Source organism: Tachysurus fulvidraco, chromosome 25, assembly GCF_022655615.1.
Source record: "Tachysurus fulvidraco isolate hzauxx_2018 chromosome 25, HZAU_PFXX_2.0, whole genome shotgun sequence".
NCBI lineage: Eukaryota > Metazoa > Chordata > Actinopteri > Siluriformes > Bagridae > Tachysurus > Tachysurus fulvidraco.
This window is the reverse complement of record NC_062542.1, coordinates 11,772,006-11,798,668: the sequence shown is the minus strand read 5'-3', so window position 1 is coordinate 11,798,668 and position 26,663 is coordinate 11,772,006. Positions and strand designations below refer to the sequence as shown.

Genomic DNA, 26,663 nt, shown 5'->3' with positions numbered 1-26,663 from the left:
TTGCTTTTCTCTCTACAGAATTAAGTTTCTAAGTAAAATCTTACAAGAAACAAACAAAAAGAAAAAAGAAAAAGAAAAAGCAGAACCATAGGAGCCTAAGAAATTTTAACTAGCCTACAAGCTCTAATTTCTGATAATGTGCCCCCCCCCCCCCCCCTCTCTCTCTCTCTCTCTCTCTCTCTCTCTCTCTCTCTCTCTCTCTCTCTCTCTCTCTCTCTCTCTCTCTCTCTCTCCTCAGAGTGTGTGTTCACTCTCTCAGTGACTCCTGTGCCACTCGGATCACACTCTTTCTCTCCTCTATCAGGATTACTGCAGCTCTGAGCCGCTTCTCTCTCTTCTCTCATCATCTTCCTCTGCTCTAGATGATCCCTCTTTCTGACAGTGTTCTCTCGGTAAGTGTCCATAGTGTCCTGCTTTTTTATGTCCTTCTCTCTCTCTCTCTCTCTCTCTCTCTCTCTCTCTCTCTCTCTCTCTCTCTCTCTCTCTCTCTCTCTCTCTCTCTTTACCTGCGGCGGCTTTTCCGCCTGCGCCTTCAACTGTTCTTCTGATACGAAGCGTGAATAAAGACTTTTACAATGAATTCTTAAACAAATTGGGAAAAACAAATCTTACTGTTTTCTGCATTTAGGAAGTTTTTGGGTCTTTTTTTTGAACCCGCAAACACTTTTAAAAGCCGATTCACAGCAAGTCGGATGAATTTGAAGTCATACGCATGCAAACTGTAACACACAGCAAAGCTATTATTCAAAGCCATGCGTAACTTTTTTATACGATTTAAATAGTGCAGAATCGTATTTATCCATATGTATATATATATGATATGTGTATGTGTGTGTATATTGTGATGTATCACACCAATGAGTCTTATGGCGTTGAAAGCGCACGCGCGTTCCATTCAGCGTTTTTGTTGTCTTTATAGCAATCACAATAAAGTGTTGTTTTTTATTCGTCCAAATAAATACCTCGGATCTTTAAAACTGACTGATGAGATTTTTCAGATTTTCTCCGATCAGATCAGAAATTTATTAGCTGGTTGGTTAAACCACATGGTGGCGCTGCTGCAGATTTTATCTATATTTTTTATTCTACTTCATACAAAAGTATTCATTATAATAATAATAATAATAATAATATCACCTTAATGCACTTTCATCAAGTTGCTTTCTTATCCAAACAGTTTTTTTCTTCTTCTCGTTGCTTTGCACGAGGTTGAAGTGACATTGTTGTGTTGCTGTTGTGTAGAATTAAAAAGCGCAATGTTTACATGAAACCTATTGATATTAGAATTGAATTTATGTTGTTCTTGTGGTGCATGACTGGATCCTGCAGTCACTTTGTGCTGATTTGCTAAATGATGCATTCAAAATCACTGAGATTCTTTTAATGCAACTGAAAGCACTTTGGGATTTGTTTGTTTATTTCTTTGTGGATATGATCCCTCCTCCTGTTCTGTTCAAGTTCTGAATCTGTCATCTTGATGCGCAATAGATTTGGGGAAATACAGGGATTACGCTCATTTCTGTGCTGAAATAAACATCAGTTCCAAGTAATGCTTAACAAGAAAAGTTTTACATGATTAGTGCAATCCAAATGTTTATCTCAGTTAGAATCATTAGAATTTACTTTAAAGTGTGTATTTTATCCATGAAAAAACAGCAACCTTCATATGCAGGAGCAAAGTGTCTAAGATTAATAGACGGAGGCTATCAGTGGCATGAAATAAAGAATATATTTATTCGTTCGTTCGTTCTTTGGTTCGTTTGTTCATTTATCCATTCACTCATCCAACCATCCATTCACTCATGGATGAGTGTACACATCAGTGCACACACACATTTACACACTCATTTATTATTTAACAGAACCAGGCCATATACATGCATGTTGTTGGGAAATGGGAGGAAAACCAAAGAACCTGAAAGAAACTCAAACATCAGGAGAATATGCACATAACTCTGCACAGACAGTAACCCAAGCTCTGGGTTAGCTGCTGAACCACCATGCCCCCCAAAACAGCCTTTTATTATTAAAATATCAGAGATCTATATTTTTTTGTACATTATATTCCATTGTTTTCTGTTGTAGAGCTTTCACCTCTTGAAACATACAGATCTCTGTATATAGACCTTAATACACAAGAATGCTTATAGAAGGTCACTATTTTTCATAAATAGTAGCATAGTAAACCTTGAACTGCTTTGTATGTCAACGACCCACTTTTGCTCTATGATCAGCATCTCTTTTTGATAAACTTAAGCTTCCAGGCAGGACTGCATTAGAATAACCCTGAAGTCTAGTTCCAGTTTCTCAGTACGCTTTCCGAACAGTGAGCATATTGCTAAGCTTGGTGAGATTATTGCTGCTATTATTTTCCGGCAGTGTCATATCTGTGATTTGCGTGCTGCTTTTAGTCATGGTTAACACAACATGGTTTGGCATGTCATTAAGTGTAATAGCATCAGAGAAGCCGTCGCCACACAAGCACACACATATGCTTCGACGGAAAACCGAATGAGTCTCACAGCATGTTGGACAAAATAGGAAGTGCTTTTAGATAAGCAATAAACAGAGTTGGTTATGAGTGTGAAGCCTTCAGTAACACCTTCTGTGAAGCTTAGTAAAGGGTATATGATGTGCATTATGAATTTGGGGTTTACTACATGCTAGGAAAAACCATGTCATTGACAATTACACCTAGTCAAATGTTTGAAAAAAAACAACATAACAATTGATTCAGTATATATTCAAACCAAATTTTGAGAAGTACTGCATTGAATTTGTTGTTAAGTGTTGGTGACTAGCTGCTCTAGCATCGCTTGTTTAATCCTGAGCTCAGGTTAGTGTCTGTATTGAGTTTCAGGTGTTGCCTGTTTGGGTTTCCTCTGGGTTTCCTTCCACCTCCCAAAAACATACCTGGTTACTAAGAAACACCCCTCCTTACCACCTTAAAAATCCTGACCCACACCAACCATGACCAGGATAAAATGGAGATGAAGATGAATTTTGTTTCTGTGAGTCACAACGAAGTCAAGATAGTGATATAATACTGTTATATTGCCTTGGTCTAAGGCTCATACTCGTAAAGCTTTAGTACTCTGAGGCTTTATGAGTATTCTTGGTTAATAAAAATAATATGAGAAAGCTTATTATAAAGTCTAACAATTCCTCATAAAGCTCAAACTGAGAACCAGCATATACCAGGTCACTGTTTAGAACAAGTTCCTTTGGTGCCTGCATTGTTATTGTTATTACTTAAAGATAAAAGCATCTTTAATATTAATATACATTATAAAATGAAGCGTGATGAACATTTATAAGGTCATCACCGAGTGTTTCAAATCACTTAAGTATTATAAACTTTAAAAGTAGCATAAATATCAAGCAAAACAGTACAGTATATCATATTAACAAAGGTGACGGTGGACTTATACCAATTAATTAATAGAAGTAATCTTGTCTATTAAATACCTGATTATAGTTAATACTGTATAGAAATTTACAGGTGTTATATTTAGATATTATTATCATAATTTTATTGCTTTTTCCCCCCTTTAAATATAACAAACAGGCGTCATATTAAATTAACCTCCAGTGCAAATCTAAAGATTTTAATTCAACTCAACTGCAAACTGTTGTAGAAAGGACATTATTTACATTTACATTAGTTACTATTCGGTATCACCCACCAATGAGGATGAGGTTCCCTTCTGAGTCTGGTTCCTCTTAAGGTTTCTTCCTCATATCATCTCAGGGAGTTTTTCCTTGCCACCGTCGCCTCTGGCTTTCTCATTAGATATAGGTTTTAGGGAGGTATAGTAACTTAATTTTAACGTTCAACTTTAAAATTGAGAGAATGTGAATTGTTAAAAGAACTGTGGAATTGAATTGAATTTAAGAAACACATTTTAAACATCAATGATGTCATCAAACTATTCCATTAAAACCCCCACAGCATTCTGTTAATCATATTTAAATTCAAATACAGTATTTTAATTTATTCCTCTATGAATAATTCAGCCGTATGATTTCTATTCACCTCGATTTCTGTATTTCATTTTTTATTTTTTGGGAAATAGTGAGCAGGAATGGTTGATTTACAGTGAACGAACAAAAAGCGAGGAAATTAACGATAGCAATCAAATGACAGATTTATGATGCTTTATAAGAGTTTATAAAATGCCCACATGCCACTGTTAATAAACTATCTACAATATTAAGTAGAGTTAGAATGACTCCGTGGAAAGTTTCATGGAAAGCATTACTGAGTTTGCTCCAGATTTGTGCAGGAAGGAAAAAAACTGTTAGTTTGCTTCAGCGCTTTAACAGAGGAAGACTATTTTTTTCTTTAAAGCTGCTCACATTCCTAATTCTAACTTTAACTCCAAATTCTCTATAGAGCACATGTATAATTACCTCTGCTGAGACTGCGCCGGAAAGTGACCCTTATCCAGATGGTTCTGTTATTTTAGGTCCTTGCGGAGACGCAGATTTTGAAGTCACGAAGGACAAAAGAATAAAAAAAAACCCTGAAAAATGCTGAATTCTGAATGAGTTGATGGAATTCTTTTGTTTTTACTTTTCTTTTCTACTTTTTGGAAATGTGTGTGCAATCCTAAACTCCATAAAAACTTTATTATAATACTGAAGTGTACCTTGTGGCGTGAATTATTCATTCATACAAACCCATGCACATGTAGGCTGTTGTGTTTATTATTATGCGGTCGCATTACACATGCTCTAAAAGCTACTCTGATTGGGTGTGGTGTGGATTGTGTCAGGGAGATTGTTGGTAGTGGTTTGGATTTTGATTTTCATAAATCAAGTTAAATGGTCATTTGTGTTTGTGATTCCAAAGACGAAATAATTTCAAAAGAACTTATTGTGAACTAACAGAATTTTCTTTCCTCCACCACCAGTTGTGCCCTGGACACTTCCTATTTTCTACGGAAGGTCTAACTTTAGTCATGGCAGCGTGTCTGTGCTAGACTGACTCATACCGAATAAAAAGATTTAAATTAAACACAAGAAGAAGTAAATGTCACACACTTAATGTAACCTCTACATATGAGTTGGCGATATTCCTCAGGGCTCTGAGCTAAGACTGTTTTAGAAGTATCTCTTGATGGACTTTAAATATTCAGCTATGTTACAGGGTCATACAGATGGATGGTGTGTTTTTATTTGAGTCAGCATGGTTAAATGCATTATTAATAACTTGATTTATATGTAAGTCTGTAAGCATTTTATACCTCTATAAAATAATAATAACGATTCAAATCGATTAACTGCTCGTTTTGACAGAACGACGTTGATGTTTCATGTTTACAATGACAGAAATGTTTCATCGTTCCCATGTGGGATTCTTTTCCTCTAATACTCGTGAAGCTGCTGCTCCTTTTTCGACCGCTGCAGCCTTCGTTCAAAAGAGAGTACTAACTGCTCTATTTTGTTCACTAGATAAACACTTGTTGTCATGTGGCATTGATCCGATCAACAGGGGAACGGAGCAGGCCACCCTTCCCATCCAGAGAGCACAACTACTCTTCTTTCACAGACAGAACTGGAGAATCACTGGGAATTAAACTCTCAGCCTGACTTACAAAAAAATACACATTTAAGAATGCTTTGTAGGCAATAAAACACGACATGGCATGCATACTGCTATAGGAAAACAATAAGCAACTGGGTGGCATGATAGCTTCAGGCAGTTACCACCCTGACGTTGTTATTTATCCAATAAGAGCACATCCTGAAGTGTTTTATTACTCATATACAACAGCACGCTGCCGACAATAACGATCGTCTATGAATTAAAGCATGACAGCTTCAATGTTTCCATTTATAGTTACATTCTTTGTGATAACTTCCTCTTCCTCTTCCTCTTATCTTTCGTTATAGCAGCTATAAACAGTCATCCCTTCACCATCTTTTTTCTCTGCCTTGACAACAAAAAGAGTTGTCTATCCTGAAACCTCCTGTGTCGGAAAGAGAAGTTCTGACATTAGAGAAACTTCAAATAAATGTTAAATAAATGTCTCCTTATAGAAAGATTTAAAATTTGAACTCTTTGCCCCCAAACCGCCTTAGATTTATTAACATTAGAATACGTGGTCCTGTATAGACATCTTTGTAAATGGTGACGTCATTAATATAGAAAGGAAAACACATTAGAACAAACATATTAAAGGAAATGTACATTTCATACTTTCTATAAGTTCAAAGCTGAACACTTTTGACGAATCAGATTAAAGAATTCTTGCAAATCGAGACTCTAAGGAGAACTAAGATCTCCTCTGTCTTTTTGACAATAAAATCAGTAACAGTCTAAATTCCGACATAGTCACGTTACTATTGAGAGGAAGTCAGTGGTCAGTGTTGTAGAACTGTGTAGGTAGGAGTCTTGAACGGATCGTCTCTCAGTGTGACATTGATCTGGCACAGAGACGTTGCCATGACTAAACTCTGACCTTCTGTGAAAAATGTGAAGTGTTCCAGGACACAATTGGAGGTGGAGGAAAGAAAATTTATAAAGCATTACAAAGCTTTATTATCGCTAACGATGCTTGCTCAGCAATGTTGCTATGGCGACGGAAGAAAATCAGATCATTGAACGTTGACAAGAATGATTTAGAAACAATGCGTGTGTGTGTGTGTGTGTGTGTGTGTGTGTGTGTGTGTGTGTGTAAGCTCGCTGTGCTGTGCATGCTGTGCATATTTGTACCATTTACCACTGTTTGCTTTAGCTTTTTTTTCTTGGTTAATTCAGACTTACAGCATCATAAACTCAGAAAAGATTTCTACAGTAGATGCGCTGTTATTACAAAATATTACTCATGATAACAGTATGGATTGTTTCCCTATCACATTACACAAGTTTATCACATTACACAAGTTTACATCACAGTACCATAATCGCAACATCATAAACAACATTAACTCATAGAATTGACCGAGTTCAAGAATTTAATGAAAAGAAACTTGGTTAAAGATTTGGTTCAAATTCCCAGCAGGTTTGTAATCTATCTTGGCCAGAAGATTTTTCAATTAAAGATCTGGAAAATAAAATTTAATTTATAGTGTATTGTTACTAAAAACCTAAAATTATCTTTAGCCAGGAACAAATGTAGCTGTGACAGGTTCTCAGTGACTTTGATTGTGGTATGGTTGTTGGTGCCAGACATTATTTCAGAAACTGTCAATCTCCTGGGTTTTTCACACACAGAACAGTCTCTGCACAGAATAAAACAAATAACATCCAGTGAGCAGCAGATCTGTGGGTGGAAACACCGTTTTTTGAGAGAATGGTCAGACTGGTTTGAACTGACAGCACAGATAACTCAAACCACCACTCGTTACAGCAGGTGAGCAGAAAAGCGTGTACAGGACATTAAAGCACATTAAAGAGGCTTTCGACTGCAGTAAAATATTGAAAATCAAAGCAACATATTTCTGAATAGAATGCAGCATGTACGTGTATGTATATTCAGTTGTGTGTGTGTGTGTGTGTGTGTGTGTGTGTGTGTGTGTGTGTGTGTGTGTGTGTGTGTGTGTGTGTGTTGTTGTTGTTGCATATTAGTGCAACTTTTGGTTTGTTTCTTCACCGTATTTACTATAACATTAAACCCTAAAAACTCCAATTCCCACCCATCAGAATCCTCTGTGGTGTGTGAAATGTTGTAAAGAAATCCCCCAGAGCATGCGTGTGTGTGTGTGTGTGTGTGTGTGTGTGTGTGTGTGTGTGTGTGTGTGTGTGTGTGTGTGTGTGTGTGTGTGTCCACAGTGATGTTTTCAAACAGCCAGAGTGATAGTGAGTTAAATAAGGAGGGACTTTTCTCCAGTGCTAATAGAGGTCTCGTCTGTCTCAACCATCAGAGCCGATGTGAGTCCGTTCAGGCTGCTTTAATGAGATTCCTGTTTACGGTGGAGAGACAGAAGACCACTGATCAGGAGTGAGGGAGAGAGAGAGAGAGAGAGAGAGAGAGAGAGAGAGAGAGAGAGAGAGAGAGAGAGAGAGAGAGAGGGAGGTAAAATGGAGCAAAAAGATATAGACGGACTGACAGAAAATGCAGAGCGAGATGATCAGGGAGAGAGTCATTGGATGAGACAGGAAGACAGAGCTTCATGAGCGAAGACAGGAGGAAGAGAAATACCAAGAGAGAGAGAAAGAAATGAAAAGACAAAGATGGAAGGAGGCAGATAGACAAGAGAAAACAGAGCCAAAGAGAGGACTTTATAGACAGACAAAGAGGAACGAGAAAGAAGTGGACAGACTGACAGTTATAAAATAGTGACAGATTGAGACATTAGAGAGAGTAGGGAGAGAGACAGACAGAGAGAGAGAGAGAGAGAGAGAGAGAGAGAGAGAGAGAGAGAGAGAGAGAGAGAGACAGAGAGAGAGAAAGAGAGAGAGAGAGGTATATTTTAAATATTTTAAATATTTTGTTCTTTGGTTTCTGTCATGTCGCTTTCTTTCTTTCTTTCTTTCTTTCTTTCTTTCTTTCTTTCTTTCTTTCTTTCTTTCTTTCTTTCTCATAGGACACAGAGACAGTAGTAGTGTGGGAGTCTAAGGCATACTGTGTCTCATCGTCTCTCGTCTCGGTGTCAGCCTGAAATAGAAACCAAATCACATTCAGCACACACACACACACACACACACACACACACACACACACACACACACACACACACACACACACACACACACACACACACACACAAACACACGATCTTAGAAACAAGCAGAAAGCACCTGTATTACATTTAAAACGCAGGGGCGTTATGTCTTGATTTCAATGTGATGAGGCCAAATTTAGGGGCTGAAGCACCCTTTTCTCTTCTTCTTCTTCTTCTTCTTCTTCTTCTTCTTCTTCTTCTTCTTCTTCTTCTTCATCTGCCTGGTAAACATTGTGAAATTTGGTGCTCTAATTTGGCAGAGTCTAAGAAACATTCTTACCAAATTTGGGTCAAGTTCTCCTAACACCCACCTTCGCTGTGTCAAATTTGCATCTAATTTAGAAGTACATTTCTGTTCCTAACTTTTGAACAGTGTCCAAAATCTGGAAGCCTGAAACGAGTTAGCATTTACTTTCTAACAGCTATAAACAGTCATTCCTTCACGTTCGCCTTTACAGTGTTGAAAAATGAAAAGTTTTGAAATACAGCTTTGGCTAGATGCTACATATACTTTCTCCATCGCCATTTAGAGTATCAACAATTATCCATTTGTCTTTGTTGACTAATAATATAGTTTTAATCTGTTTATTATTAGGATTACACTGTGGAAAATGTACACCGTACACATCTGGGTGTCTTAACTGTTTGTCTAACCCTAACCCTGCTTTTCCAGAAAATTACTCAACACCTCAAGACAAGTCAAAAACCTTTTATTGTCATTTCAACTATATATAGCTGATGCAGTACACAGTAAAGTAAGACAACATTTGTCCAGGACCGTGATGCTACATAGAACAAAGACAGAGCAACATAGAACAACACAGAGCTACGGACTTGAAGTAAGTTAGTCTTAGCCCCATAAAGTGCATCTGGGCAAGCTGGTGTAAACAGTGCGAGACAAAAGAATGAAACAAAACACAACAAGACAATACACAAAGACATTACACAAAGACAATACACAAAGACAATACACAAAGACAATACACAAAAGCACCTAGAGGTATATAAATATCCACATCTTGTAGATGAACCTGACTGACTGGGTGCTAAATCACACCATTCCTCTGATAAATTAGTAAAAATTATCAGTCTCAGTGAAAGAATACACACTGGAGGTTCCTTTTAAATAATTTTTACAATATGATTACTTTACAATGTGATATTTTATGCATTCTTTGGAGTGCACATTGTCCTGAATGGCCAATTTTTTCCACCTGTATGTTTCTACCAATTAAATGTCTCCACAGTGACCAATAAAAATGCAGAACAAGCAACCTCATACAGATCGGTGATGTTGCTCCAAAAAGATTTCTGTACTAATTCTTAAAAGAGAAGCTTTGTCTTTATAAGTATTTATAACACGTAACATCATTAAGAGAAAAAAATCAGGGATGTGGTCTGGGACGGTTTACCAATTTGCACTTTTATTGACGAGCCCTTTTCTTTTCTTGCTTGGTAATTGGCTCATTAGTAGTTAGCATAAGGAATAGTGTTGTAGCCACCCGACTGCAATATTACAGAATAATAAACACGTATGATCTTTAGCTCATAGCACATTTTCAGCTACTAAATAAGATTTATTTAATGACATGTACATTACATATGTGTTAAAATTGTAAACAGATTGCCTGCTCTCAGGGGTTAGGCCATTTGAAAATAAGATAATTACAGTATGCTGTTAGTATGGATTCTGTGTGTTCCAGCAATCTCAATGCTTCTAGATATGAATTTTAGTGTTTTAATGCCGTTTCTGTAGACTAAAAATAAACTACGAATATAAAACTCAATAAACTTTCCTTTTAAGATCTGTTATTCATGCCCCTTTTTTTTTTTTTGCTCCATAATATTATTCACTCTAGTCTCTGGAGGTTCTTTCTTTTATTTCCCACATCAGCTGTTTTCACTTCCAAGTCTCTACACTGTATCTGAAATTTAAGAATGCCTTATTTGTCACCTCTTCAAGAATTATGATAATGGAACCTGCTTTATTCTTCTCGCTGTCTGACATTAAATGCCATCAAGATTTCCGCCCTCGGTAAAATGTCAGTGACTCATGAGGTGATTCATAACTATTGCCTTCCTCCTGGTACATTGATCCTTTTTTTTTTTCTTTGCGAAATTGAAACGCGTCGTTGAACTGTGCGTCTCAACTCGATATTTGGGTTTTTGTTATGTTTTAGTGGCTCGGGTGACGGGTGAAAATGCTCACTAGACCGAAAGGCGACCGCAAAGTGACAGAAGAGGACAGATGAACACTTGTTCCTCTTTCTGTTCTGTCACATATGAAATAAGACTCATATCTGAGCTCAGTATAGTTAAAACTATGTCTCAGCCATTCTGTAGCATTTAATACTTCGTTATTACTTCGTAATACAGCGTTCAGGCCATGTGTGTAGAACTACTATAAATACAGACGGAATATTTACTTCAAAATCCCTAAATGAAAAAATCTCTTCACTTCAGTGACGATCGATAGAAAGACGTCTGTCAGTAACGGAGGTCCAATTTGTATCAAATGTGTGCAATTTACAGTGAACACGCACATGTAAGTTTGTGCCAAAGTGCAATGAAGTCTTTTCTTTTTTTAAAAATGGAATTTTTTTTTAATCTCACCTTATTGTTATGAACAAGTTTGATTCAATTTGATTAAATTAAATTTCATTTAATTGTCTAGTGCTTTTAACAATTCACATTGTCTCAAAGCAGGTTTACAGAAATCAAGCATCGCGTTAGTTCTGGCAGGCCACGTCGTCAAGCGTGCATCAGCTGTTAATCAGCTGTCCACGACGTGCACCAATCAGGTTACGACATCCATATTACCCGACCATTTAAATTCCCATTCACTGAGCTGCTTTCTAGCACGTCGCTACTGCTGCAATTTAAACTCCCTCCTCCAACCCAGACTCCACCATGCCGGAACCTGTGTTCGTTGTACCAGTTTACGTCATAAATCTCCACATATTTTTCTCTCTCTCTCCCTCTCTCTCCAATTATTTAATTATTTATTTATCCATTTATTCATTTATTATTTGCCAAAAAAAAAAGCATGATTAATGGTTTTGTTATACAGGGGGTCTATTCTATTTTCTAGTTGCTGCTCTCCCCGCTCGGTCCATGCATGCACACGGACGGGCGTGTGGATCGCTGCCCAGAACAGAACCATACCGCCAACACTAACTGTATGCTATCATCTAATAAATTCTCAAGTGGTCCTGACAGGAGTACAGAAATGTTTTTTTTTTTTTAAGTTTAAAATTAAGTTACTATTTATTATTCTCTAACGTCTATCCCTAATGAGCAAGAGGAGGTGAGGAAAAACTCCCTGAGATGATATGAGGCAGAAACCTTGAGAGGAACCAGTCTCAGAAGGGAACCTCATCCTCATTTGGGTGACATTGGGCAGTAAATAATGTATAAGGAGTTATCCTCAACCACTAAAATTCTGTGTAAGTTTATTCCAACAGAGGGAAAAACACACATCTTACACTGAAAGCCAACAGAGTTTCCTGACTCATTTTATAGCAGACAAGATGCCATAAAATTATTCATTTGTTTATACTTTTCAAAATGTCTGATAAGTCCATTTCCATTTTCAATGGATTGGAAAATAGGTTAAAACACTTAGTGGGATCTATTTTTTCCACCAAAACTTATTAAGTGTGTTTAATTTGTCCAAGAGTGAATTTCAGGATGAAGTTGAGTGTAATATAATATATGGGTGAAAGATTTGGTCATTAAATCATTTTCAAGCATTACTTTGGGAAGCTATGATAATTAGCTCCTTACACATCACAGTGTCTATGACTGGTTGTCTGTTTTGCCAGTCAAATGTAAGAATATCAGTAAATATAGGCATTTTTTGGGCATGTTTATTGAGAAGATGGTAATCTGGTTTGCATGACTGGCTTATTCCTATATCTCATATTTAAAAAAAAAAGTGTCTCAGACTGAGTAGAATGTTTCAAGCTCAAAAAAATGAGGTAAAATTCGATTTTGCACAGAACATACAGGGTTAAATAGCATCAGTGAAAACGATAGCTGCACATAAGGCAGTTTCAGCCTCCATACCATTAAACTGTAGGAGGACACTGCAGGTTCGGATGAGAGCGAGATCTCTCACGAATCAATACAAAGCCGTCTAATATCCTCCCTCTCAAAGCGCTGATATGAAAATCACAACCATGTGATCAGACATCAATAGTTTATCTAATGCACTTAAAACATCTTGAGTAATTCGTCACAAACGCATAATAGCTCCTGTGAGCTGCAGTGAAGATTGATGATGGATTTTCTCTCACTAGAGGTGGATCCCATTTATATTTAAAGGCCTAAAGTTTAGTTTTACAGCGTGATGTTTCCAGGAAAAGTGCCTGACAGGGTGCTGTTGTTGAAGGATAGGAAGTCGCAGAGTTCAGACAGGAAGTGCTGCTTTTCACCTTGAGAAGGATGTCATACCAAAAATAAACATAAACCCAAGTTTATTTAATATAGGTTTGCCTAAAAATGCCAAATTCTCAATTCTGACAATAGTGCTGCCCACAAAGCAAACTTCAGGGCCCATATTCATGAAAAGATTCTGCTTACATTTAAAGAGAAGATACTAATAAAGATTCAAGTTATTTACAAAGCGTCTTAACCCTTAAAAGAGCTCTTAAGGTCAAAAAGTGTTAGGAGTTGAGAGGAGGACTTTAAGAGGTTTAAGATTTTCTTTAGCAAGGGAGAAAATGGCCAAAATTTGAAGAGGAAGAAAAAAAGAAATGTATACAATATTTAATAATGATAGTGAGTTAATAAGAGATTAGATCAGATTAATAACAGATTAGATCATGTAGGGATTTTTTTTTCTGACTAATCATATTAGAGATTACATCTCTATATTCAAAATATATATATATATATATATATATATATATATATCTCTCTATATATATATATATATATATATATATATATATATATATATATATGTGTGTGTGTGTGTGTGTGTGTGTGTGTGTGTGTGTATATATATATATAATTAAAATAATATAATAATGTGGTATAAGAAATGTGGTAAAAGTTATACGGAGGATACATGAAAGCTGTTCTATAAAGCAGACATAGCGATTAAATTCATGGTAAAACTTTTGAGACCAAAATCTTCTTATATGTATATATTCTATATATATTTGGTGATACGCTAACATCTTTAAAACAGAGCCGAAACGTCATAGTGGCAGCAATGCTATGATTTGGCACTGATACTGTATGTCTGCGCTGTGTCTGAGATGTTTACATTTACATTTACATTACATTTATTACATTTGTAATACAGATGTTAGCTCATCTCTAATATCGGTCACGAAAGTAATCCCTACACAATATAGTCTTAAATATCTTAACATAGAGACAAAGTGAAGGCTTTTAATAGTTCATATTTTAAAAGTGCTCCTATTTTTTTATTGGACAACCAATCACAATCTTCAAAACAATGTGCCCTACCAAGCAACAGGGTGAGCCCCACTTCCTCTCTAAGATAAAAGTTTTTTCCTTGCTCAGAATTGGTCCTGAATCACACTTATGATACGATTCCAAGATATAATTTTTTTTATATAAATTAGTTCTCTGAGATGTTTTGATGAATACGAGACCAGGTTTATATTAATGATAATTAAGACAAGAGACTACTGATCATGTAGAAATGAGCAATTTAGAATCTTTTTCAGATTTCTAGACACACTGCATTAATAACACGTCTTCCTTTATACTGTAGTGATAAGAAAAGGTTTTTATACATTTCTTTTGATCACCACATTGTAAGAAACTCAGAAGCTTTGAGCTCCTTCCACTTTGATCAGTGTACATAATAAATTCTTTTATAAACTATATAAATCACACGTACTAGACCAAAAACCCATGAAATCTTATTGTATTTATAAATCTATTTTTAAATGATGTTCCCTTTCGATATTCAGTACCACAATTCTCACTTTATGGATGACTAATATTTATTCAAAATTCATTTTATAAATTGTAATTTATAAAATTATGCATAATTTATTTATTTCTATTTGTTAAATATTTTCGTACTAAATCAAAAGACAGAATTTTTGTATTTACTGAGTATAACAGTGTATGAATTATTAGCATGAAGTAATGTAAAAAAAAAAAAACATTGATTGTAAGAAGTTCTTTTAGGAATTTCACAATCAAGACTGATTTTCTTGAAATTATCCTCATTCAACTGTATTGTCTTTTCTTAATTGCACAGCTAAAGAGTCCTAAACGGCGTGTGTTCTTACTGTCTGAACACAGTAGCTTGAATAAGAGGAGTTTAATAACTGAACAAGTATCAGCTGTTAGTCATGTACATGTCAACAACAATTAACACTTGTTAGGAGTGTGCATGTGTTAGCACTGTAGCATCTCAGCCGAATATCAACCTCTCCATGATTGTAATTTTACCCACAGGCTGGATGAGATCTCTTTGTCTCTCACTGTCATGCTGTGGTTGAATAAATAGCGTAGGAGGAGTGCTGCTCTGCTAATTTCCTGCTGATTTTTCTTGCCAAACGAAAAGTGGTTTCAAGACAGTCTGATTCTGGGAGCTAAAAATAACACCAAACCAGAAACCCGACAATGCTAACACTTATTCTGACACTATTTACTTAATTGTGGTTTTGGATAGACAGTTGATTGTGGGACCAATGCAAAATGTTTCACCTGCTGTGTTTTTTTCACTAGGTATTTAAGCTAGGATCCAAAATAGTATGCTACTACAAACTCACACTGACTGTCTAGGTATCTAAATGTCTAGATTTATTGGTTTGGAACCATTATATTGGCAGATAGTTGATGGAATATGTCATGTCCCATGTTCCAAATGAACAAACTGCACAATTCACAGTTAACCGACCTTCAAAGCAGTGTGCAGTACAAATTGAATTACAGTACATTGGCTAGCAAATGATACAGATGATTCATACTAAATGTTCTTAAATATTTGATCCTCTCTAACTTGTATGGACTCTTACTTGTATGTATTGCTTTTTTTTTGTTGGGTTTTAATTGACAGCCAGTTAGCTGTCAATAGGTTTCTATAAAGGTGTTGAACTTCTGTATAGCATGCGTAAACGTGTTAGATTTGTGTGAGGCTAGCATCGATTGGTTCTAGCTGTTTTTCTGTATGAGGTGATCGATACACTTGTTAATATGGAAAATGGGCCATTTTTCCTAATACACTCTTCAGCGTTGCTTCATCATGTGAAAGAAGCTAATATCACACTTGTACATGCACATGTGGACTTGTTTCCAGATTCTTTCGATTCTATATTGAAATGAATAGATAGATTTAAAGAAATGTAAATATACTCTCCTGCATAATGAGACAATACAAATGACAAATCCGGCTCTTGGTAGGAATTGGCAACGAGTGGAAAGAGTTCTGAAAGCTTTACTTTGTATGAATGACTTTGCTTTAGGTGAAACTTTAATTAAATGAAGCACGGCTTGTTTTCTCTCAGACATTACGGCTGATAGATGTTGATAGTGGAGTTGATGATGAAAATTGCTTTATACATGGAAATACTGTATTACACCTGCAGCTTCCTTTTTCTACAGAGCCTCTCACTAACGCTTTACCCACCGTGAATCATGATTGCATGATATGTGAGGAAAACAATTGGTGGACTGAAGTAATTACTCTATGCCTAAGAAATGAGGCTCTCTCTTTCTGGCCTTTGTTATTCAATACAGTCTTATATCAAATAGTCCTGGGTTCCAGTATCCATTACCAATAAGTACTGTATGTTTACTCCATCAGATATTTTAAGATGGTTATATTTAAATGGTTATATTCCCTACTAATAAACAATGTTCCAAAAACAATGTTCCAAAAACAATGTTCCAAAACAATGTTGTGAGAAATTTTGCTTCATAAATCGATTAAAACCGTAAAAAGAGATCTTGTGCACATTCTTTGTTATTTATTTTCTAAAAGTAGGGTTAGTATATGAATTAAGATAATGCATGATTGGTACGATTATGATATAAATATGCGTAACTGTATGACTTTTATGAATCAATTGCTGATGTGTGTAATTGTGTGCAGTTTATTGTAATATGTATGAGCTGTGTAAAAATCTCTGGGTGTTGTGTAGAAAACTATACGATTATTATTATTATTATTATTATTATTATTATTATTATTATTATTATTATTATTATTATTATTATTATTATGAACAGAATATTTATGTATACCTTTATTTGCCAGGTTGGATTTAAAACAATTAAAACACTTTAATAATATTATCTAAAATAACATCTTTTCTTTGTTTCTTTAGAAAAAAAATACAATTTTTAAAAAGAATTTGTTTGGCAAAATTGACCTTTAAAATGAAATAATATTTCCAACTGCCAGCCAGTGATAATGAGTTTTTCTTTAGTTCACCAGTCAGCACCTTTGCTTCACACTCAATGGGACTTTCTTTCTTTCTTTCTTTCTTTCTTTCTTTCTTTCTTTCTTTCTTTCTTTCTTTCTTTCTTTCTTTCTTTCTTTCTTTCTTTCTTTCTTTCTTTCTTTCTTTCTTCACATTTTAACTTGCTCTTTTAAAGCCATTCTATTATTAACACAGCATTTGCTGCTCATGCTTGCATTTGTTGTGTTTTAAATTTAATTATATGCACAGTGAACAGTTCCTGGACAATTGCTTCCTTATAACACTCATTAGTGCCGCTGTGCAGATGGTGCACTTTTATGGATGGTAAAAGCCCAGCAATAGGAAGTAAAGAAGCTGCCAGTCTGCTTGTACTGTACATCATTAAAAAAAGGACGATAGAATACACCGGACAATGTAAATAGCCGCACAATATGCTAACTGTACACTATAACACTTGAACACTATAAGCATCATTGTTAAAGCAGACAGTGTAATTGTGTAAAATCTGTTGAACACCGAACAATGACTGAACTGTAAACTGAAGTGGTTTGGAAGTAATTAAAGAGGTGTACATCCCAGGGAACTGGGTTCAATTTGCCACGTCTACTTGGTCTGAATGATGCTGTCTCACACACTAGTGGATAAAAATGAGTCTCAGGCTGCTGTCAATTATAATGCTGTGTCAAATAGTGATGATGTTGATTTAGAGACCCTGCTGTTAGAAATCTGTTCAGCTGCTTGTAATCAAGTCTGACATTCTATAAATATATATAAAAAAAATACTTAAACAATCTGTTGTCACGAGACTACTGATTGTTCATACAGTGTTGCAGTGTTAATCTTAGGGGTATGTGTTATAATAAAACACGGTAGTCTCAAAAGTTAGAACCTAAAAGATCTATCTATCTATCTATCTATCTATCTATCTATCTATCTATCTATCTATCTATCTATCTATCTATCTATCTATCTATCTATACAGTACATTATATATCGAATGTACATGTATATTGAAATTGCATTTTTAAATGTTACCCCATGCTTCAGGGGTTTCCTCCTGTTACCCCGGTTTCCTCACCAATACAAAAACCTGCATTGTAGGCTGATTGTCTAAATTGTCCGTTGTGTGTGTGTATGCGTGTGTGTGTGTGTGTGTGTGTGTGTGTGTGTGTGTGTGTGTGTGTGTGTGTGTGTGTGTGTGTGTGTGTGTGTGTGTGTGTGTGTGTGTGTGTGTGTGTGTGTGTGAGTTTGAGGTACACTTCCGAGACAGATTCACGTATTTGGGATAATCTCCCTCCTTACAGACGTACAAAAACAATGAGTTTCATACAGACCGCTGTCAGACACTCTGTTATGTTCATGAGGAAACTTCAAACAGATGTAGATTTAAGAACCCAAGCTGGGAGGAATAGTATGACTAGTGTGTTTAAGGTCCACCTGGAGGCCACATGTGGCCATCCTGGAAACTGGCTGGCTGGAAAAGCGCCGTCATCATTAAAGAGGAGGGTGGAGGGGCTCATTAAACCATTATTTATGGCAGCTGTTATGTGCTATTGCCTCTTTTCAAGGCCATATTACTGAGACAGGAGAAGAATAAATAACTTATTGTCTCAAGATACTCCTGCTCAAATGACGTGTGAGTGAAAGCCTCCATATTGTTTGCACCTGGCTTTGCTTCTTGTTTCTCTCTCTCTCTCTCTCTCTCTCTCTCTCTCTCTCTCTCTCTCTCTCTCTCTATATATATATATATATATATATATATATATATATATATAGATAGATAGATAGATAGATAGATAGATAGATAGATAGATAGATAGATAGAGAAAGTGTGCGAGAGAGAGATGGAGATCTATATAGGGAGAGATCTTTAGAGAGCTTTGTGATGGGAGTTTGGAATTTAAAAAAAGGTTTTTCATGTGTTTTATAAGGCTTTTAAGGAATATATTGAATAATTTCTACCTCATTGCAATATAACACTTGTCTTATTTATTAGACGTGCTAAACTGTCAGCAGTATCTTTTTTGAGGTTGCTAGGTTTGTGTGGGGTGCAAAACATGCTGAGTGCTAATTATTACAAGAATGACAGAAATAGCTTTACCGTGATAAACATCACACTTTTTTAAACTTTGTCAAAGCATGTATTTCTCAAAGTACTTTAGTCCCTGGTTTACTTAAAATCTAGAATGTGCCATGGCTCTTTTGAGATTTCCTCTCTCTCTCTGTTTGTGTAATAATTCTTGCTTATCCAGCTGTACCCATCAGCCCTGGCTGGTCTGTTTTCATTTTTCTCTTCATTTCAATTACTATGGGGGAATGTGAGGGGCCACAATGTTGTGGCACGTGGTGTGTGTTATTTCTGGACTTCCCAGATGCTTTTTATAGTTCCCCTTCCCCATTTTATTCGCAATAACATTCAGTTGGAAGTGAAAAGAATTACTCCAGCTCTGAGTCTCTGATGTCTCAAATCATATTTTGTTTGTACTTTTTAGTGTGAGTGGTGTTTACATGGGGAAACAGCAAGATCTGATGCACTTGATCTAATACCCAGATGATGTTCTGGAACCACTGACATAAAATGTGAAGGTTTTTGCACTCACAGCTTGATCTATGTTTTCAAACTTTTAAAAATATTTATTTATTTATTTATTTATTTATTTATTTATTTATTTATTTATTTAGTGAATTTTGGCACAGATCAATGATATCATTTTAATGTACTGCATAGTGCATAATGTAAATATTGGGTAGTATTGAGGGTCTAGTGATTCTCCCCTTAGTAAAGTCAGCATCACAGTTGGCTTCTGGAGCAAAATCTACCCAGAAGGCTTTGCATCCAAAAAAATCTTTTTAGGGTTTTCATCTGAATTGCTTAATAATTTAAAATGATTTCCTTTGCTTTGCTTTGCTTAGCTGTTTGACTGCCTGTTATCCTTAACTTATTCCTGCTATGAAAATATAGAGATCACATTTAGCGATTTGTGACACCAAGCACCTTCAAACAGAGTAGATTAACAATGCTAATACATAGTGAATGGCTGATGATGATTTTTTAAATAACCGAGTCATAATTAAAAATATGGCGACAGACTCACGCTATAATGGAGTGCTTTATGAACTACCTGATCATGCCGGAGATGCGTTAGTGTTAAAGAGCAGAAAATGGCAAAGAATAAATTAAATACAAGATAAAAGTGTTTCTGGGGGGCACGGTGGCTTATTGGTTAGCACGTTCGCCTCACACCTCCTGGGTTGGGGGTTTGATTCCCGCCTCCGCCTTGTGTGTGTGGAGTTTGCATGTTCTCCCTGTGCCTCCGGGTACTCCGGTTTCCTCCCCCGGTCCAAAACATGCATGGTGGGTTGATTGGCATCTCTGGAAAAATTTTCCGTAGTGTGTGAGTGAATGAGAGTGTGTGTGCCCTGTGATGGGTTGGCACTCCGTCCAGGGTGTATCCTGCCTTGATGCCCGATGATGCCTGAGAGGTAGTTTGGATAAGCGGTAGAAAATGAATGAATGAATGAAAGTGTTTCCTTTTATCTGGAGAAAGAAATTTGCTTTTTTGATAAAGAAACAACAAGCTATAAACAGACGATCACCAGGATTATCAGTTAAATGTGTGGTTACTGGGTAGTCTGGGATTTTTGGCTCAGTATGTAGGAGAAATCTCCCAACATGTTTGCTGATGGAAAATAAACAGCTCAGAATGGAGTCTATTACTTTTCATATATTATGATGTTTGGCTATTATTATCTATCTTAGACCACACTTAATGTCTGGCTTTTTAACCAACAGCTTCTTTATTCATGTTTTGTGTTTCCTTAGAATGTAATTACATAATTACTTGCATCAACAGATTGCTGTTACTCGACTGTTGTTATGGATACGTCTTTAAGGGCATTGTTGTGTAAAACCATGTTCTTCATTTTTCTTAATTTGTTTAGTGGTGTGGATTTTCAGTTACCAAGGAATATACATGGAACATAACCGTGCCTGCTGTATCATGGTGGAATGTGTTTTTTTTATTATTATTTGAGCACAGATGGGACCCACATTCACACCACATGCATTGAAGGAGAGAAGTATTTGAACTAAGTAAAAATATTTTTAAACATTGCAATTCAATCTGAATCATGGTCTCTGCATCTAAAGTTTGTCATGCAAGGACCAGTGAATGACCCCCAAACACAACTCCAGTGCAATAACACAGCTGTGGAGAGCAAAATATAGCACTAGAGTTTTATCTGAAGGCCGGAAAAGCAGCCCTTGTTGCTTATAAACAGACATGAATGCTTAAACGAGACTGAAACATCTGCTCCAGCTGTTCAATTAAGCACAAATGAAGTCCTTTGTTCGTCACACGGTTCCAGTATCGACATCAAACAAGCTCTGGAGGTTAAGGAGGAGGGTCAATGGGGTAATTATGTGACTGGATTCTGATTCAGTGCTACATCAATTTACAGCTTTGTGTTGGTGGATACTGTAAGCACAAGTAACCGAATGTTTATAATGTACTCCTTACCCCAAATATAGTGAGTCAGCTTCGACTCAAAGCCAGTAATGGACGTCTGTCTCAACGAAAATATTTGTCTCTCTGATTCTTGTGCTTACAGTTTGAGTTTTGTTTTTCTTCTTTCTTTCTCAATTTGACTGGCAAAGCAAATACAAGCAAAGCAAATACAAACCTTTGTGATAAAAAGTATGTACAATGAACTCATTTATTCTGAAATGAGTTGCATCATGGTGTATATGGAGCATATCACAGGAAAGTGTGATTGTATTTCTATCCTATTACACTGTACATTTTATTTGTTTATAGTTTAATGCTGTATAATTTCCCAGCTTGCCAGCACTTTATTTTGATGTCTTGTCAGAAAATATTAAGTTACAGCTTTACAGCTTTAGTTTTCTCTTTTAAAAGAAAAAATCTGCTTTTGTGATTATAATCCAAAAACTTCTAAATAAACGATTGTATTTCTATTATGTTTTTGGAGACAAGAGACTGGAGAACCAGACAGAAACCCATATGGACACTAAAAAAATATGTGAAACTCCACACAGACAGTAACCTGAGCATAGTATTGAACCAGTGACCCTAGAGCTGTGAGGCAGCAGTGCAACTCTCTTGCACTCATTTTAAACACGCATTGCAGCAAAATACACACTTAACTCAGACAAACATCTCGGTAAGCATATGGACATATGGATGTGTTCTTTTTAGAGAGGTTACATCCCTGAAAAATGCTGCAGTGAATTTGTATATATATATATATATATATATATATATATATATATATATATATATATATTTATATATATATATATATATATATGAGAGAGAGAGAGAGAGAGAGAGAGAGAGAGAGAGAGAGAGAGAGAGTTTTTACATTGATTTATTTATTATTTTTTCCTCATCCAGATGGTGGTTTTGCCACCTCCTTCATTTTTTCTCCTTCATTTGTTTTCCACAAAGGTAAACGAGGCCTTTAGAACATGTATACCACTGTTCCAATTCTCATTTTTCTCCTGTTTCAAAAAAAAAAAAACTTGCCCAGAGGACGTAACTCTTCATGTACGCTTTCTTTTGTCCTTTCTTGTGTTTTGTCACAAATTTCACTGAGTATCCGCAAGGCTGATTGTAGCTGGGTTTGTGAGAGTACTTTTTTTTTGTTCTGGTAAAATGTTGTACAATATTATTCTGTCTATTTATTGAGGTGACAACAATTTATTCCTGAAATCTCCACACAAAACACATTGAGTTATTATTTTATACTCTGTTTATATAGTTATATTGTTTTTAGATTAAGCTCAAACAATTCAAATGAAATCAAGTCAAACAAACTTACACTTAAAACATGTATATTAAAGCTGCAAGCAGAATTTTCAGGGGCCAAGCACCCAGACTTGATGAGCGCCCGCACATTCACAGACACACTACAATTGTTGTCTGATCAATCTCAAGAAATCAGAGCCAGAACTTTAGGCAAAAAAAAATGTTATACTGAAAGAGGAAAGCGCTAGATGAACAAATAGGCAGCATTTCTGTTGCTACTTTGACATCTAGACAGGTGTCAGGTGGATGTGAGCCAAACCTGGTGAAAACCAGAGTAGAAATTTGAGCAATAATGGCAGTTAGACACTGTATAAGCTCTTTTATTATTTTCTGAATAGGTGGCAAGAAATTTGTAGCATAGCCTCAAATTATTGTCCTGAAGTTTTGTATTAGTAAGAGATGTCTGTATGGCAGCTTCGCTGTTAGATTCATTGGCCTAATATGGGCAAGCTGTTTCGAATAATTCAAAATTATTTTGATAGATTTTATGAGGCTTACTCTTAAGATAATATCTGCTAAGTTTAGTGATCGTTATCACCTCCTCCTACACAATATGTAGGAGGGTTTGCAAACAAAACTCCTACATAGAAGAAAGTTGAATTTGATATCATATGCATTGAACTCGTCTCCACACAGGGAACCAGAGGCTATTACATTTTTAACACACTACAAACTTTATAACCAAAGACATACTCTCAATTTGGTCAGAAAGTCTCCTAGATCCTCCCCAAACAGTCTACCAGATTTCACAGCTTTTATACCAGATGATTCTATTGGCTAAAGGAGATGAAAAAGAAGAAGAAGAAGTAGAAGAAGAACTACAATAATAATACGATGTCTATGCTTGGCCCCCTAGTGATAAATTTAATACCTTGATAGTGTTGTGATTTCTACCACTGTAATAAAAAAAACATGGATGAAAAATTTTATACACTAGATTGCAGCCAGGAAGCAAGTTGCTATAATCGAATGTTCAGCTCTTTCATAAATACATTACTGAATACTTCAAGTGTAAACCAGGCTCGTGTTACTACACTTATTATATCTTCTTTAAAGCATTATGGAATAGACATTCAAACTTAGTCTGGCATCTGGTGAGAGAAAGTAGCTTGGGATGTGTTTCTGAGCATGATTAGTTTGTTAATGGGTTCGTTTGCATACAAATTTAATAGACATTTTAGGCTAAAACAAGTCATTTACATTTAGAAAGCTAGCTGTATATACAAAATACAAAAAGCTTAGATTAACTTGAATTAAAAGTAGTTTAGTTAGGGTTGCCAGGTATGTGTGCATGCTTTTAAACATTTAAATAGGAACCAATGGAAACAGTTCAATATAAAATTCCACCCAATCCCTATGTAGAGCTAAAATATATAGATTTTTTTTAAAAAAAAGCAAACAAACAAACAAACATGATCATACAGATTTTTTATTCATGTAAAAAAATATTTAATTAATTTAAAATTTTAAAGGTTTTAAGGTCTAATATTATAACAACTAGATCTGTAAAGTTCGTCGCAACAAAATTTGATGTTTGCTTTGATGAGGCAAGTATTTGCAAAGGCCTGTGCTTTTTGGAGGCAAGTGGACATAAGGGACAGTGTTACTTTTGGAGGCAAGTAGACATAAAACTAGTGAAATCTAGTGCTAGGGTGCCAAAATATTTGGAGGCAAGTGGAGACGAGCATGTGACGTCATCCGAAAACCCGTGACGCAATTCCCCTCCTTGGGCTGAGTGTGTTGATATGCCACATGCCCATGTTGTGCAAATTTTTTATTTTCACATGACATCACGTTACGTCACGAATACATGTGAGGAAGTTCCCCTCATTGTTCTGAGTGTTTTGATATGTCACATGTCAATGTTGTAAAAAGTTTTTTGACTTTGCATATTTTGGGGGCGGGGCTACGGCACAACCGAAAGGCCAGTCGGTACACAAATTTAAAACTTTGTTCAGAGTCACCCTAAAGGAGCTGGCCGAGTTTGGTGTAGATAGTTCAAAAGCTTGTCGAGTTATAAACCTCCAAATTTTATAATGGGAATGTCTATGGGGAAAAAGGCCATTTAGTGACCCAGTACCGAAAGTACCGGAACTCGAATCACTTAGAAAAGTAACAGCAACAAACTTCAGACCAGTGTCTACAACATATCTGAATTTGGTGCATGTGGCTCGAAAGCCCTAGGAGGAGTTACTCTTGATAAATGTTTGTCTAAGCTTAAATAGGAAAACAGAATATTGGCTTCTACAAAGCCAACATAATAACAAGTTTGAGAATGTGTAATCAATTCACTAATATCCAGCAAGCAATTTCATATAAAACACTATTTTGTATGCTGTTAATACATATAATATAGTGACTGTAACTAAATTTCACTCATACATGATACCACTTGGTTGATTACCGCAACCCACATACATACATACAGTATGTAAGAAATAATTTTTCCCATTGCTTTGCTCTCTGTGTTATAAAACCTCTATTTAGCTTGGAAACTCATATATAATTAATATAATGTATGCAAAACCCCCAAACTACCAATCTGCTTACAAAAACTTCAAAAGCAGCCCAGTTCTACTGGAGAATGTCAAACCTGGCTATACATGTTTTCTCAGACATATCTGTCTATGTCTATTATGTTCCTACAAACATACAGTAGAACAGGATTTATTAATAATTAACACAAATGTGTTGCTAGGACATTTGTGAATGAGTCATTGGAAAATTGAAAAAGGTTTTGAGTAATAAAACTATAATGTAGAAATGATATTCGATGGGGAAATCCCCAGCTGGGATTGCATTACAAAGTGTGTGTGTGTGTGTGTGTGTGTGTGTGTGTGTGTGTGAGAGAGAGAGAGAGAGAGAGAGAGAGAGAGAGAGAGAGAGAGAGAGAGAGAGAGAGAGAGAGAGAGATAATAAAAATCATCTATGCCCTTGGCTAAAGGTCTTGGGTTTCCTTTATGCTTTTCAGGAATTTGTGAACTTGAGACGCAATAATAGCAGCAGTAATTGTACCAGGATTAGAGATGGTGCCTAAAGGAAATGACATCACTATATATGTGTCTATATATTTATATATATTTTACCTTGTCCAGGTATTTTAGACTGTAACCCTTACTGGGGCAAGCATGTGCTGATAAAACTTTAATTTAATGCAATAATTACATAATTAATGCTAATGAATATTTTATAATATAGTTTCAAATACATTTATTTAACAGTATACAACGGACCCCTTTTTTTTCATTTAATGCTGTTACTATTTAACATTGTTTGTTTATAAATGTAAACAAAATGAATAAATTAAGTCAACCTTTTCGACCTTAACAAGAAAATACAAAGCAGTCCATCCTGAAGACTTTCTAATGTTACTCCCCTGTACGAGACCTCACTGTACCAGAAATTACACATGTTGTTTTAAAGAGCATCCACCATTCTAGTCCATGTGTAAGTGTAAGATAATGTAAAGAATTAGAAGCACTTTCACTGTAAGATCTCCTTCTGGCCTGAGTGGAAATTTCCCTAGTGCTGTGTTATAGACTATTTTAATCCATAAAATTTGGTTGTTTAGACATGTAGCAGCTTTAGATCATGGCACGTTAAGGTTTCTGTTATTTTTCTGCTCAGAGTACAGGACATTTAATGCAGACCTTCATAAGCAACAGCCAATCCATCATGAATGTGCATAGATTGCAACACACTAAAAAAAATCCTTTCAGTTTCTTAGTAGGTCTTCAGC

The 26,663-nt window shown here is 35.8% G+C and overlaps 1 protein-coding gene across 3 annotated transcripts in view; it reads left to right on the top strand.

Annotated features, from left to right (window-relative positions):
- Nucleotides 1-244: 244 nt before the first annotated feature.
- sema5a (sema domain, seven thrombospondin repeats (type 1 and type 1-like), transmembrane domain (TM) and short cytoplasmic domain, (semaphorin) 5A) overlaps nt 245-26,663 on the top strand; it is a 196,038-nt gene continuing 169,619 nt past the window's right edge. For 2 of the 3 annotated variants that reach the window (XR_007139559.1, XM_027169818.2), the window contains exon 1: nt 245-392. The gene's annotated coding sequence lies outside the window, so the exon portion shown is untranslated. The remainder of the gene's footprint in view (nt 393-26,663) is intronic. The other variant, XM_027169808.2, reaches the window with a different exon arrangement.